We start from the raw sequence: 13,593 nt of genomic DNA on the forward strand, positions 1-13,593 counted from the left end.
TTGTTAGCACACTCTAACAGAGATGGTAGCACAATTTAGAAGAGGAACACGGATTACCACTGAACTTACAAGTGGAAATTATAGTTAACACTGGTCACTCAAGGGTTTTGTAAGTGGACCATGTGTATTGCTTGGAGTGAGTTCGTCTGGACGATGTGCTAGATAGTACGTCAGCCAGAGTTTGCAACACTCCCGAAATGAGTGTTTGAGGCAAAGGCTACTTGAGCTGCTCTGTTGCGGCATTAGACCGTCTCTTTCCGTCCATCATTCATTTATTCTACCTGTTTACTGAGTTATTTCTCTTAATGTACGTAGAGAAGCACGTCGGAAATGGAGCTTGTTTTCTTGTTGATGCAGGTGTCATTACGAATTTCCGTCGTGCTCTCATCACAGGGTGGAGGAGCTATGTGGCCAAGGATGAGTATCTCTGAGCATTCCTGTGATAATGTAACTTCGTATCAACATGTTTGGCACAATCGCTGTTGCATCGAACTGGGGACAATGTTACAAATGTCTACAGCATTCCAGTATAATCTGCACGTGTCCCTTGGATGCTACTAAACAAGTAACAATACTCCTTGCGTCAGACAATCCTTGAATATCCAGGCAATTAAAAAATCACGATTAGTCCCGCTACTAAAATTAGTTTTACAGGTAAATGTAATTTGCAACGACTGATTGCTGTAGGCTCACTATTGACTAGTCACATTACATATTTTCGGAGAAGAAGAGAGGGAAAAAACAGAAAATAAAAGCCCAAGAAGAAATGATTCATCTTCTATTAAACAAAAAGGTCGTTACAGTAATGAACAAGGTCTTATGTCAGCCAATGGTAAACGTTAAATCAGAGAATTTGGGAGAAATCGATAGTCATATATTTACGTTTATTTAATTCTGGGAAATAAGTTATGGGAAAAGACTCAGAAGTCGTACAGCAGAGTCTGATCATCTGATTGTATATAATATACACGTATACACACATACATATTGTATACCGTAATCATATTATTATAAGGAATAATCGCCTTTGGAACACTCTAAAAGCAGTTCTCTCGAGGTCTTGATGCCTCATTTGGAAATTCTCAATCGTCTATTGATTTCCCACGTTCCATATCTAATCTGTACGAATGGTTTACTCCAGCACTCGCAAACACCCTTCTACAATGAGATAATTAGCAGCACACCGGTTCGGTTAAAGTTGTGATATCCAATGACGATGTAACTGCACAGCTTTGAAATTGTCAAAGAACGGTGAAGTACTGTATTGTAGTTTTCGTTAACGTGAGTTCTAGGACATTAAAATACTATAAGGATGCACGGAGAATGTGCGAGTTTTAATTACATAACAAAGCAGACATCTCTTACAACAAGAGAAACAGAAAAGGAAAAACAAAGCAACACTCTGAGCAGTATCGTGTTATGAAAAGAAACTTTCATTATTGCATGCAAGCAAACAGATCAGTAAGGAGTATGCCCGTTGTACGCTGCAGGACCTTCATCGTCCACGAGAATGTTAGATTGATCCATTCTGGTCTCCGTCTAGCCTTACCTAATATCAGAACCCCCTGCTCCCCCATCCTCGAACCTGTACAGAATCGAACCCTTATCTATTCAGCCCATCCGCCCCTGGTAGCTGCGAGGTCAGCACAACGGAATGTCATACCTTACGGCTCGGGTTAGATTCCTGGCTGGGTCGGGGATTTTCTCCGCTCAGGGATTGGGTGTTGTGTTGTCTTACCATCATCATTTCATCCCCACCAACTTGCAAGTCGCGAAGTGTCGTCAACTCGAAAGACTTGCAACAGGTGTACGGTCTACCCGACGGGAGGCCCTAGCCACACGGCATTTCCATTTCTATTCAGTCCGGGCTTGGTGTAGAAATAATTACATTTGGACGTGGCAGCCTTTCTAATAAGGCGAAATTCCTCTCCATCAAAACAGCACCGTTTTCAGAAAAGCTAGTTTACGACCCTGTCCCCCTGCTAGTGGACCAAACACAGAGCACATGTTCGGACGTAACGTGATTGGTCCATCTGCAAGCCGTATCCCAGATGTGACGTGTGGTGGATCTGCCTCCGAACATCGGTACTGATATATATAGTGCGCAGCATATCCACACTCGAAGACTAACTCGAATGCGGTATATTGTGGATCTGCTTGGCAGAGCCACATTCAAGCCTTTTCCTGTGCATGGCATATTGTGGATCCGCATCCCAATATCGTTCTGGATATAACACATGTCGGATCCACACTCCAGTGCTAACTTGGGTCTACTGCGGGTCCTGGGAGCCATTCACGACACATGGCTGTACATAGACATACAGTAAACAGAGCAAAGGCTCTCCAAAGGTGGAGGTGACTGGATGCAATCGAGTACATTGCTATACTATGCCTCCTGATCAGTGTATTTGGGCTAAGTGTTGGCAGATGTAATACATTTACAGGCAATTTTAGAACACAGAACGAAAGGTTATGTCATGATCGCATGGATGGAACTGACATAACATGACAGAATTGCGAAAAATGACAGGGGGATAGGTATAAATTGACCGAATATACACCGAAATGAGGGGAAATTGAGGAAGTACTTGCGTACCTTCTGGTTGGTGCAGAGCAATTTGTACATGGAAAAGTATGCGACACCAAGAGGAATCCGAGAAAACGTCTACATGGAAGCGAAGGGAATCAAGGAAGCAGTAAATTTTTTTTCTGTCGAGGCAGCATTATACTGTGTGTCTGTTGAGGTACCAGTGATACACACGAGTCGACTACTGGATTTGACGCTTTTCAGGAAGACAGAGAACCATCCACCTCTAAACTTACATGCATCTCCGTTAAACTATGACACAGAGTGGACAGGATGATCGATTGAGATGGAGCTGTAACGATGTACGATTTAGTGGCAGACTGATGATGTATTCTGTAGAGGGACAAATTACTGTAGGTCAATTTTTTCACTGTTTTGTCAGGATGCATCAGTCGCATGACATAGCCTGCGTTCGACTCGTATACAGCCACGTGTTCTGTATGTGATTCAAACCACTGTCTACTTGTGATCGTTAATGGTAAACCTGTCAGTCATCAGAGGATTTCCATCTCATGTGTGACGAAACGTGAAACATTCCTCTAAGCGAACTATGATTTATGCGATGTACTCCATCCCTCGGTCGCATCTTGGGTTTAAAATTAAGACTTCAGCTTCATAACTTAGTTAGTGATAGGTGCTTGTGGGGCACTGGAATCCCCGTGTATACATTTGCATGACAGATGTGCTGTTTACAGAGTTAGTGGCGGAATGACTTGTAATTTTCACATGTCGGGCGCTGCTACTATGCGTTTATCTGTTTCCTTGTAAGAAGTATTCTCCGTTACTAACCATAATTTTATATAGGGCTGATGTAGGCATAGTATAATTTCTGAAGCGTGATCGGATGTGAACAGTGGACGCTATACATCTTTGGAAAGCTATAGTGTGCTCGTATCACACAGAGCCAATGTTTTGAGGAAGTACTTTTCTCGTTTAACGGTTCCATAACATAGTTTATAAGAGAGAAAACGGGAAGAAGGTGTAAGTAGGCTGTTTAGGTTCTTATCCTGGTAACGCCGCCGCCACGTAGCGCTCTGTATGAAAATCACTGGCTGTGCTGTGTGCAGTCTGTGGCTGGTTTGCATTGTTGTCTGCCATTGTAGTGTTGGGCTGCGGCAGCTGGATGTGAACAGCGCGTAGCGTTGCGCAGTTGGAGGTTAGCCGCCAGCAGTGGTGGACGTATGGAGAGAGATGGCGGAGTTTTGAAATTTGTAAGACTGGATGTCATGAACTGCTCTATATATATATATATATATATAATGACTATTAAGGTAAATACATTGATACATTGTTTGTTCTGTATTAAAATCTTTCATTTGCTAACTATGCCTATCAGTAGTTAGTGCCTTCAGTATTTCGAATCTTTTGTTTAGCTGGCAGTAGTGGCGCTCGCTGTATTGCAGTAGCTTGAGTAACGAAGATTTTTGTGAGGTAAGTGTGAAAGGTATAGGTTAATGTTAGTCAGGGCCATTCTTTCGTAGGGATTTTTAAGTCAGATTGCATTGCGCTAAAAAATATTATGTCAGTTTAAGCACAGTTATGTATAATTTTTCTAAGGGGACGTTTCAAAGGATGTATGTCACATGCTTGAAATATGTTTGTTACATCGGAATATTAACTTTACATACGGCTGATAGGTTGGAAATGCAAGCGATCTAATATTATAGCTCGTTTTAAGTGCAGAACGTTGTAGCCTTAGGACTGCATGTGTTTACGTTCTCTCTTACCGATACTTTCCAGGTACTGATCCTAGTCTCTGGAATAATACTTTAAAATTGATAGCTTGGTTGATTTACATAAAAATGCTTTGAATTCCATTCGCCTGGAGCTCCATCGCGCATAAAAATCACCCGTTTCTTGTTCTTCTTCACCGTTTGCTATTACACCACAACACTTTCAAATCTGTTACTATACATCGATAAGGAGTGCTAACCTCCTCAACATCCTGTGCACTTGAATGGGCGAGGTCTCTGCAAGCTACATTCATTGAGACATAGAATGTAGCGGTCTACTTCTGGTCGATTGCAGATTAAATCGGTAATGGTGCTGCAGGGCGGGTTGGTCACTGACAGTGTGAGGGGGTCTTTCAGTATCTAATTTTACCCTAAGATTGCGAGAATGCTCTATGACACCATCAGCACAGAGATAGATCGTAAATTAAGCACTATGCTCGAAGTCTTAGAAATATGTAGTGCGCTGTCTGATATACTTTGGTGATGGATGTGTTCGAGAATTAACAATGCATGGATGTACTGCACAGTCATCTATCCACATTCGCAAAGATACTTGCAAAGTGGAGAGGGGGTGGTTTAGCTATGATACTGAAATTGGGAAACATGCTGTCACATTATTAGTCGATGTTGAAATTACTGTAAAATTGTTTACACAATCAACTGAAATGCTTATTATTTCAGTGCACCGAGGCTGTCTTTTCCATCCCATCTGTCCACTGGTCCGCTGTTGGTTACCAAAAAATGATTGACTGACAAAACTTGTTTGAGGTGGAGAAAGAGTTTTGGTGAAGGGACAACACCTTCTGGGGACGGATAGTACCGAAACATTGATCGCGTACATGTCTGCAATATGAGGAATCAGTCGAAATGGAATGCGGAGCCATCAGCTATTCCGTCACTGTGACAGATGAGTTTAAATGTAGAGCTCGTCAATCACTTTCAGACAACAGTTTGAAAACTCTCTACAATGCCGCAAAACTCTTCCAGTTTCCTTATCTTGTAACTGTCTTTTATTTAAAATCATCCAGTGTGTGCAGCGTGTTATGATAGCTGGAGTAACAAGAAAATTTACACCGCCCAACATCTGGTTTTCTGCGAGAGGCAATGGATCAGAACGCGTTAATGTCGGGTTATAACCTGACACAGACCTCAAAGTCGTGGCGAAAAACAAAATGTATGACAGTGTACAAAGCGTGTTACAGAGGAAGAAAACAATGCTTCAAACAACGACGCAGGGTCACAGGGAGCGTCCCTTGCAACTTACAGTACGGTCATCCTCCTACAGTACAGGTGATGAAACTTTAAACTGGTTTGTGCAGTGGATCAATACCTGTATATTTAACAGGATGATCTTATGTGCCTGAAGCCGGCATGCATGTGGTATTTCTTTTTGATATATGGGAGGGGAGAGATGCGGTAAAAATCTTATCGAGTTCTCTATCGGATTAAGTTAGTGGAGCTTTTATAGTTAGTAAATTTCTCTGGTGCATGGAATAGAATAACGATGATAGAATGTTGCAGTGATAGACGTGAATGGGACCTGAGAGACATGGATCTATAGTAGCTGCTTGTAACTTGGACAAAAACCACAATGCAATAGCAAAATTTATGTCCTTCGCGCAGTTCCTGTACTGTCTTTCATACTACCTCATGTTGCAGGAGCAGGCTCCATTTCCGTGGAATGGTCACACCACAGTTCTGTCGCAGTATATCAGCTTCACCTGTTTCTACACGGGTTGCAGAAGGTGGTAAATATAGTTTACCTCCGACCCCTACTCAGTTCCAACTTATATTGGAATGATCATGTGTGCAGAGCTGCAGGGATGGTAGCACTGAGCCTGAGGGGGCAGTTGCAGGATGCGTAGAAGCCACCTAAAATGAGGCGGGAATTTTACTGTAGCAGATAGGTTCGAGAAAGGTGACTCGTTTTGAGTTATGACAATGGCAGAAATATGATTCACTTGTGGCTGTAATCAGAAGACTTCTCCATAGGATCCAAAGCACGTATGTGGTTGAATGGAGAGACTTGATTCCAAATCATAGACATCATTTCTAGCTGATAGTGTAGCACTAGAGAGCTGAAAATCTAGTCTACATTTTTTATGACCTCAATCAGTACACCATCTACTACCGTTTGCGATCCTCCTCAATCAGTCATCGCCTATAACTCAGTTGATATATCGGAGAACCTCTGGCATGGTATCGAGACAGAATACGTTACAAATACCGGAGAAATATCTAGTGGTGGCGTGAGGGGGTTGCAAATAGCGGTTTTATACCACGTTCCTTAGCCGAATCACTTTCAAAAAGTTACGAGACATGTTCACCCATCGCTGATTTTCAGTCAGTATTATTTCATATGGCCAGTGATCAGTTATTGACGAAGTATTATACTTAGTAGGGGTGTGGAATAGGTTTGCCTTGAGCTTCAGGCTTATAAAGTGTGTGCTTGTGTTCTGACATGTGCAAGGGAAATGGCTATGTCCATTTGTAAGGAAGGTATGAATTAGACGTAGAGTACTGTGACAGCAAAAGGAAGAGTAAGTCAAGTCATAATGGTACTGATATTTCTATTTCCAGAGCCACAGCCATCAACAGGGTGTATTTCCATACTTCACTCATTGTCGAATGTCGTTCAACTGAGACCGCAATTGTAACATTTAGTTGTAAGTACAGGGATAAAATATATATGTGACCGATTTCTTAGGATGATGATTCTACCTGTGCGTGATTGGCATGCAGCGCTGGCGACCTGTGTGGGGATGATTCACGTTTCGCGTTAACAGCAGAAGCTGTCTGAATGGAGAGGCCTGTTGGAGTGTACGAATGTAGATGACTTAACCATGTTGTCCTCTAGATGACCGAATAGCGAACTACTATTTAGTAGGTGTTGAATAAATTTCATTTGGGAAGATTGAATATGGAGGTGTGTTTGCGCTGGACCATTATTTCTTCCCATGTAAATTTTTTGGTTGACTGCTTCTGCACATTTCACGCCTTTATTTAGTTGAGAGAAGATCGATTGTGGTGTGTGCATCTAGCATGTGGAAGACATGTTTGCTTGTTCTCTAGAGATGAGAGACACTTTAGTTCACATTGTAAATTATAGGGATGATTTGGAATGTGCTACATCACCGACATTGGTATTTGCAAGTGGAAATATCAGTTTTCTCTGTTGTTGTTTTTTTTTCGAATTTTCGTGTACATGTCTTCGCAGATGTGACAAGTCGAATTTCCGTGTACATGTCTTCGCAGATGTGACAAGTTTCTAGTTAGTCAGTGGTTTACAGCACGCCCCACCTAGCTATCTACATATACATGACTACTCTGCAATTCACATTTAAGTGCTTGGCAGAGGGTTCATCGAACCACAATCATACTATCTCTCTACTATTCCACTCCCTAACAGCGAGCGGGAAAAACGAACACCTAAACCTTTCTGTTCGAGCTCTGATTTCTCTTATTTTATTTTGATGATCATTCCTACCTATGTAGGTTGGGCTCAGCAAAATATTTTCGCATTCGGAAGAGAAAGTTGGTGACTGAAATTTCGTAAAAAGGTCTCGCCGCGACGAAAAACGTCTATGCTGTAATGACTTCCATCCCAACTCGTGTATCATATCTGCCACATTCTCTCCCCTATAACGTGATAATACAAAACGAGCTGCCCTTTTTTGCACCCTTTCGATGTCCTCCGTCAATCCCACCTGGTAAGGATCCCACACCGCGCAGCAATATTCTAACAGAGGACGAACGAGTGTAGTGTAAGCTGTCTCTTTAGTGGACTTGTTGCATCTTCTAAGTGTCCTGCCAATGAAACGCAACCTTTGGCTCGCCTTCCCGACAATATTATCTATGTGGTCCTTCCAACTGAAGTTGTTCGTAATTTTAACACCCAGGTACTTAGTTGAATTGACAGCCTTGAGAATTGTACTATTTATCGAGTAATCGAATTCCAACGGATTTCTTTTGGAACTCATGTGGATCATCTCACACTTTTCGTTATTTAGCGTCAACTGCCACCTGACACACCATACAGCAATCTTTTCTAAATCGCTTTGCAACTGATACTGTCTTCGGATGACCTTACTAGACGGTAATTTTGGGTTTGTAGATAAATAATTTCCCGTCTATATATTCGGAATTATGTTGCGTGAGCGATCAGTAGGATACTGCTGTGTGCTTGATATCGAGAAGTACTGCGAAAATGGTATAATACTATAGCAAACCATGTGAAAATGCATGTATTTTTGTAATCCCAGAGTCTGGAGATGGGTGTAGAAAAAGCAAGCAAGCAAGTTGTTTTGGACCAGAAACAGCAACGCATTTGTACCGAGAGGGAAAAAGTCCGAATTTGTAAAACAGTTCTGAGAGTGACTTTGGTCCGCTGAGGTGCTCTGGTCACCCATCAGAGATGGATGAACACAACCCTCGCAGGAAAATATCTAGTGCTGTGAGGAGTGTATACAGTGCTGTTTGTCTTTGCGGTATATATACGAATGATGTAAAAGGGCTGATTTTTTATGGCACAGGATACGAATTGTATGTTTACTACATCGACATGGTACACGGTGATATGATGCGGGGTTGGAGACCTATTTCACGCTCTAATATTCAAGTTCCTGTCCTCAGTGGGAGAGCAGTGTAATTGAATAAGAGCCTTTCTGTATTTGACAATCTGTAGGCCACTTTGCAGAGTTTAATTGTCAGTGCAGTATGGTGATTGGTACAAAATACAATCATAATGCTCTATTCATTCACAAGACATCCTTTGTGAAGGGATGTAAAATCGTCTACAAACTGATTCGAACAAGATGGGGGCAAGGTATGTATGGAAAGTTCTTAGAAAGCAAGTGTTCAGAGACAAGATGAAGCAGACCATGCATCTCTGGCGGGGATGCCATCACTCATCCACCGCTGTGCCATTAGGACATCTCCAGACCTGTAGTTGTAGGATATCGAAAATTCCGGCCATTTTTTCTCTTCCGTGTTTCGAATTTTGTTTGCATGATTGTTCTGATTCCCCCCCCCCCCCCCCACCCTCCCCTCTGTGCTCAGAGAGTGCTCTCTTTCCAAAGAACAAGAATGCTTTTATTATTAACGGTGTTTTGCGCTTTTATGATTAACGGTGTTTTGCGAGTGTGCGCAGGCTTTTAGCGGTGAGAACATTTAACGTTTCTGAGACGTATATTGATAGCAGGACGAACATTTACGTGATGCGTCACCCATGCTGGGTACGCGTGCATGGCTAGATGCAGCTCTGTTAGGATTGCGAGGAACAATGCACCCTGTGCTATTCTGTGATGTTAGTATCTGCAGGTGTCAGCAATGGTAAACACACGAGCTGCCCAGAGGCGTCTCGTGTATGGGACCAGCATGAGCACACCTTGGAGTTCTGTGACGTCAGTATAACACTCAAAGAACTCTAACCGTGTACCCAAAATTAGACCCAACTTTCAGCTGCTTGCTGTAGGCAGCAGCAGCGTGAGAGCGGTGGCTAACACTTTCCTGCATACAATGGTGGCTCGCGGGGGCGTCGACGTGTGCATGCCCATGGAGCGTATGCACTCAGCAAATAGATCAGCGTTCCCATCTGGTTGCATCATCAATGGTGTCAAGGTGATCGCATATTTCGAGAGGAATTTCTTAGGTGTCAAGTATGAAAGGGATGACACCACATCGTGCTCGAGGGACCAGAACGGGCACCTGTGCGTGGCTTGGCAGCTGCCAGTGCATCCTGAGTTCTGGGAGCGTGTGCAGTAGCCTCCTGTGCGGTCCAGTGGACAGGAGGTGGTGGGCGGTGCCTGCGTATATTGGAGCCTGTTTTTATTAGTAATGTAGCAATGTTTTGTTTAAACTATATTCCATCGATTTGACTGGCCAATAGGATGCTGTGAATTTTTTTAAAAAAATTACCCCGTACATATGAAGAATATGGATTTAATTAATTTCTTATATCAATGTGGAGTTAGCCGTACAGTTGTTAATGGGAGGGCGTGAATGAGTGGGTACCATGGAGCAGAACAGCAGGTTACGTGCAGAACACTACATTAATTTGCATAATTTTCATGTAAAATGCAGTACAATAGTTTAAGTGGGTGGGTGACAAATTAGAATGCGCCAGAAAGCATGTGAAATTCGAAAAGTGTACCAGAAGATGGTGAGGAGAGTGCATACCTGCCCCTGATGTACGCACTTTGCACTAACAAAATAGACTGACGCTCTTCTAGCTCCACTACTAGCGTATAACATCGACATTTGCACTATTTTCAGAGCCCGAGTTCCCTGGTTCGATTGCTGGCGGGGTCAGGGATTTTCTCTGCCTCGGATGGCTGGGTGTTGTGTGATGTCCTTAGGTTAGTTAGGTTTAAGTAGTTCTAAGTTCTAGGGGACTGATGACCATAGATGTTAAGTCCCATAGTGCTCAGAACCATTTGAACAGATCCAAGTAATTGGGGTAAGAAAGGGCAAAAACGAAACGAGGTGCGGTAACTCTGTAACGAACACTTGAAGACCGTGTGCCTTTTATACCAAAATACTCTGATGGTATCTCTGAGCAACATTTAAAGGTTTGTCGTTGGAGTTTTAGATCACTCTGTAGATGGGCGAGAGAATCCATATTCCGAAAGGATTATAATCACACCGCACAAGAACTCAGTCACTTCCAGGAGACAAGGTGGTCGCGTAAGCCGTAAGTCTCAGTTCACACAGAAATGGCGTGGCGCTGACGCCTGATGGCGGCGACCCTGGTACAGGGTGCGGGCGGGATGTGAGCAATTCACATTGAAGTGGTGCTGTCAGAGAGACGGATCAGATTATGATGTCTTCATCCGAGGAGAATATTCATGCACGGTTTCTTTTGTACCCCTTAATGTTGAGTAGCGATGAAAATATTTAGTACACCACGGCTGCAAAAAGGGAATAAATGTGACACATTCGACGTAATGAAACCATTGAACATGCATGCCGAACTTTTCCAGGATTTTTACACACTGTCTCAAAAAAGTCTCTATCATTTGAATGTAAGCATAAATATAGCAGACTTTGTGAGAGATGTTCACAACATTAGGATGCGTTTCCAAAATCTGATCATACGTAAATATTTCACTACTGTATACAAGAAATCCTCATTACTGGGCATCGTTTCGTACCATGAGATAGAGATTTTGCTCGTATAGAGAGGAACAAAGTATCCTTTCGTTCAGACATCCGGTTCCAGTCACTGCCAACGCCGAGGACGGCGGATTCCATTTTTGCAAGGCGGAAACAGGATTTCAGGGATCTTGGCGCACTTCACCTAGGGTTGCACAGAGGCTCTTTCAAAATAACAGATCACATTTCACCTGACAACGTCACTACAATAAGGGGAACGAAACGTAATAATATCAGGCAACAGTGGATTCATCGAAGCATTGCAAAGAAACTGAGGCGTACTGGGAAAATAAATCTGCCGCTAGATAATATTACAGTTTTCCCTAAATTTTGTGATAAACTTATGCAAGTAAAAAGTGCCAAGACGAAAACCTTATCTGACATGTGACAGTATCTCCCAGCTGAAACACGGAATTTCAGTGAGCAAGTATCAAGTGCAGAATGAGTTTGCACATCTGTTTGGCAAAACCCGCAGATAATGTACTGCTGACTGTACACGTTTAGTGCAACTGCAAAGGTATTAGTGCTAAATTTTCCTTAGCTTCTGCTGTTGCTTGTGCAGATTTGTTTTGCAGTAAACATTATGTGCTTTGGCGTGTGTTGCTGTATTGCCTCAAAACAAGCTCCATATTTCTGCAGTAAATAACACAGAAAAACAAGTACAACGTTGTCACTGCACTTGTTCGATGTTGTTCATCCACGAAACTAAAAAAATACTGTATTTTTCAAAGATAACATAAGTAATTGTGTAATAACTGTTACGAAAATATACAAAATGACGTTTTACCAAATATGCACTGCCTGCATTTCGAAATCCCAAATCGGTAACCATAAAGTATAAAACATCCAGTACATGGTACTGTTTAGGTACATCGGATGCAAAACCCCTTTTCACAATCATTGCTGGTCACATTGGTCGGAATCCTACGAATGTCATGGGACTCATGGAATCGAAAGAACCATAGTCAGCACCATGCACCACCTCAACAACCCCACCTGACTAGCGTCCGAGAGGGCAGACATAATGCTCGATAGGCCATGGAAGATCGTACTACCACGTCACGTACCTTCAGTCAGGCAATGGGGTCGTTCACAGCAAGAGAAAACTCTACATTGACAGGGCGAGAACGTGCGGAGCAGTAGGGAGAGCGGTGTTTTGGCTCCCTTTGATACACCAGGAGAGAAAGAGACGCCCAACAACACTGGACACAGGAGTGGTACGACGTCGTATTTTCAGACGAGTTCAAGACCATTGTACAGCACGACGATGACGATGGAGCTTCGAGGAGACGAAGAGTATCAGATGGCATTCATCATCATCATAGTCCCGGCGTCTGGCACAATGGTGTGGTGTGCAGCTGGGTACGCAACACGATCACCTCTCGTTGGCATACCCGGTAATTTGGACAGCAGCAGTAACGTTTCTGGCGTGTAATACTGGTGACAGCGCTCTATCTTCGTTGGCTCCGTAACGTTATGTTTCAACAAGAAAACACGGTACTGCTTGTTTCCCGTGCTGTCCTGGCCTGTCTCGATACAGAGGGCGCTCGTCAGTCCCTGGCCGGCATGTCCTCCACATCTCTCACAAATTTAAATTATCTTATAACGGGTTGTGGATTGAGTAATTGGCACGCCACCACACGCCAGCTACATCGATAGATGTTCTCTGGTACAGAGTTGGGAGAGCATGGGACGATGTATCTGTCATTCAAGCTTAGTTTGACTCGATGCCGACCCAGGTTACTGCCATTGTTGCTGTGTGTAGTAAATTTCGCACTCTGTGCAGATTTGAGCTTCATTTCTTCAGAACACCACACCATGAAACACAGAATAAATATGTTTTGCATCTTTTCATCAGAAGACTGTATCATGAAACAGTATTGAATGAGAACATGCAAAATATGCTAGCAGTCCCTTTGATGGTCAACACAATGAGAAAGCTTGCAGATACGCAATATGACGTTTCGAAGTCGTCTTGAAATCGTTCGGGGGCGGGGGGGGGTATGAGGGAGGGGGGGGGGGGGGGGAAGAAGGAATGTGGGAATCTAAAGCATTAGCAATTCCTGAATGAAATGTGCAAGAGTAGTGGAATTGTTCCTCATCGCCAGTTGACTTGTGCTC

General features: G+C 43.1%; 1 protein-coding gene across 8 annotated transcripts in view; it reads right to left on the reverse strand.

Annotated features, from left to right (window-relative positions):
- LOC126347783 (luciferin 4-monooxygenase) overlaps positions 1-13,593 on the reverse strand; it is a 227,067-nt gene that overhangs the window by 180,632 nt on the left and 32,842 nt on the right. The window lies entirely within an intron of this gene.

Source organism: Schistocerca gregaria, chromosome 1, assembly GCF_023897955.1.
Source record: "Schistocerca gregaria isolate iqSchGreg1 chromosome 1, iqSchGreg1.2, whole genome shotgun sequence".
Classification (NCBI taxonomy): Eukaryota; Metazoa; Arthropoda; class Insecta; order Orthoptera; family Acrididae; genus Schistocerca; species Schistocerca gregaria.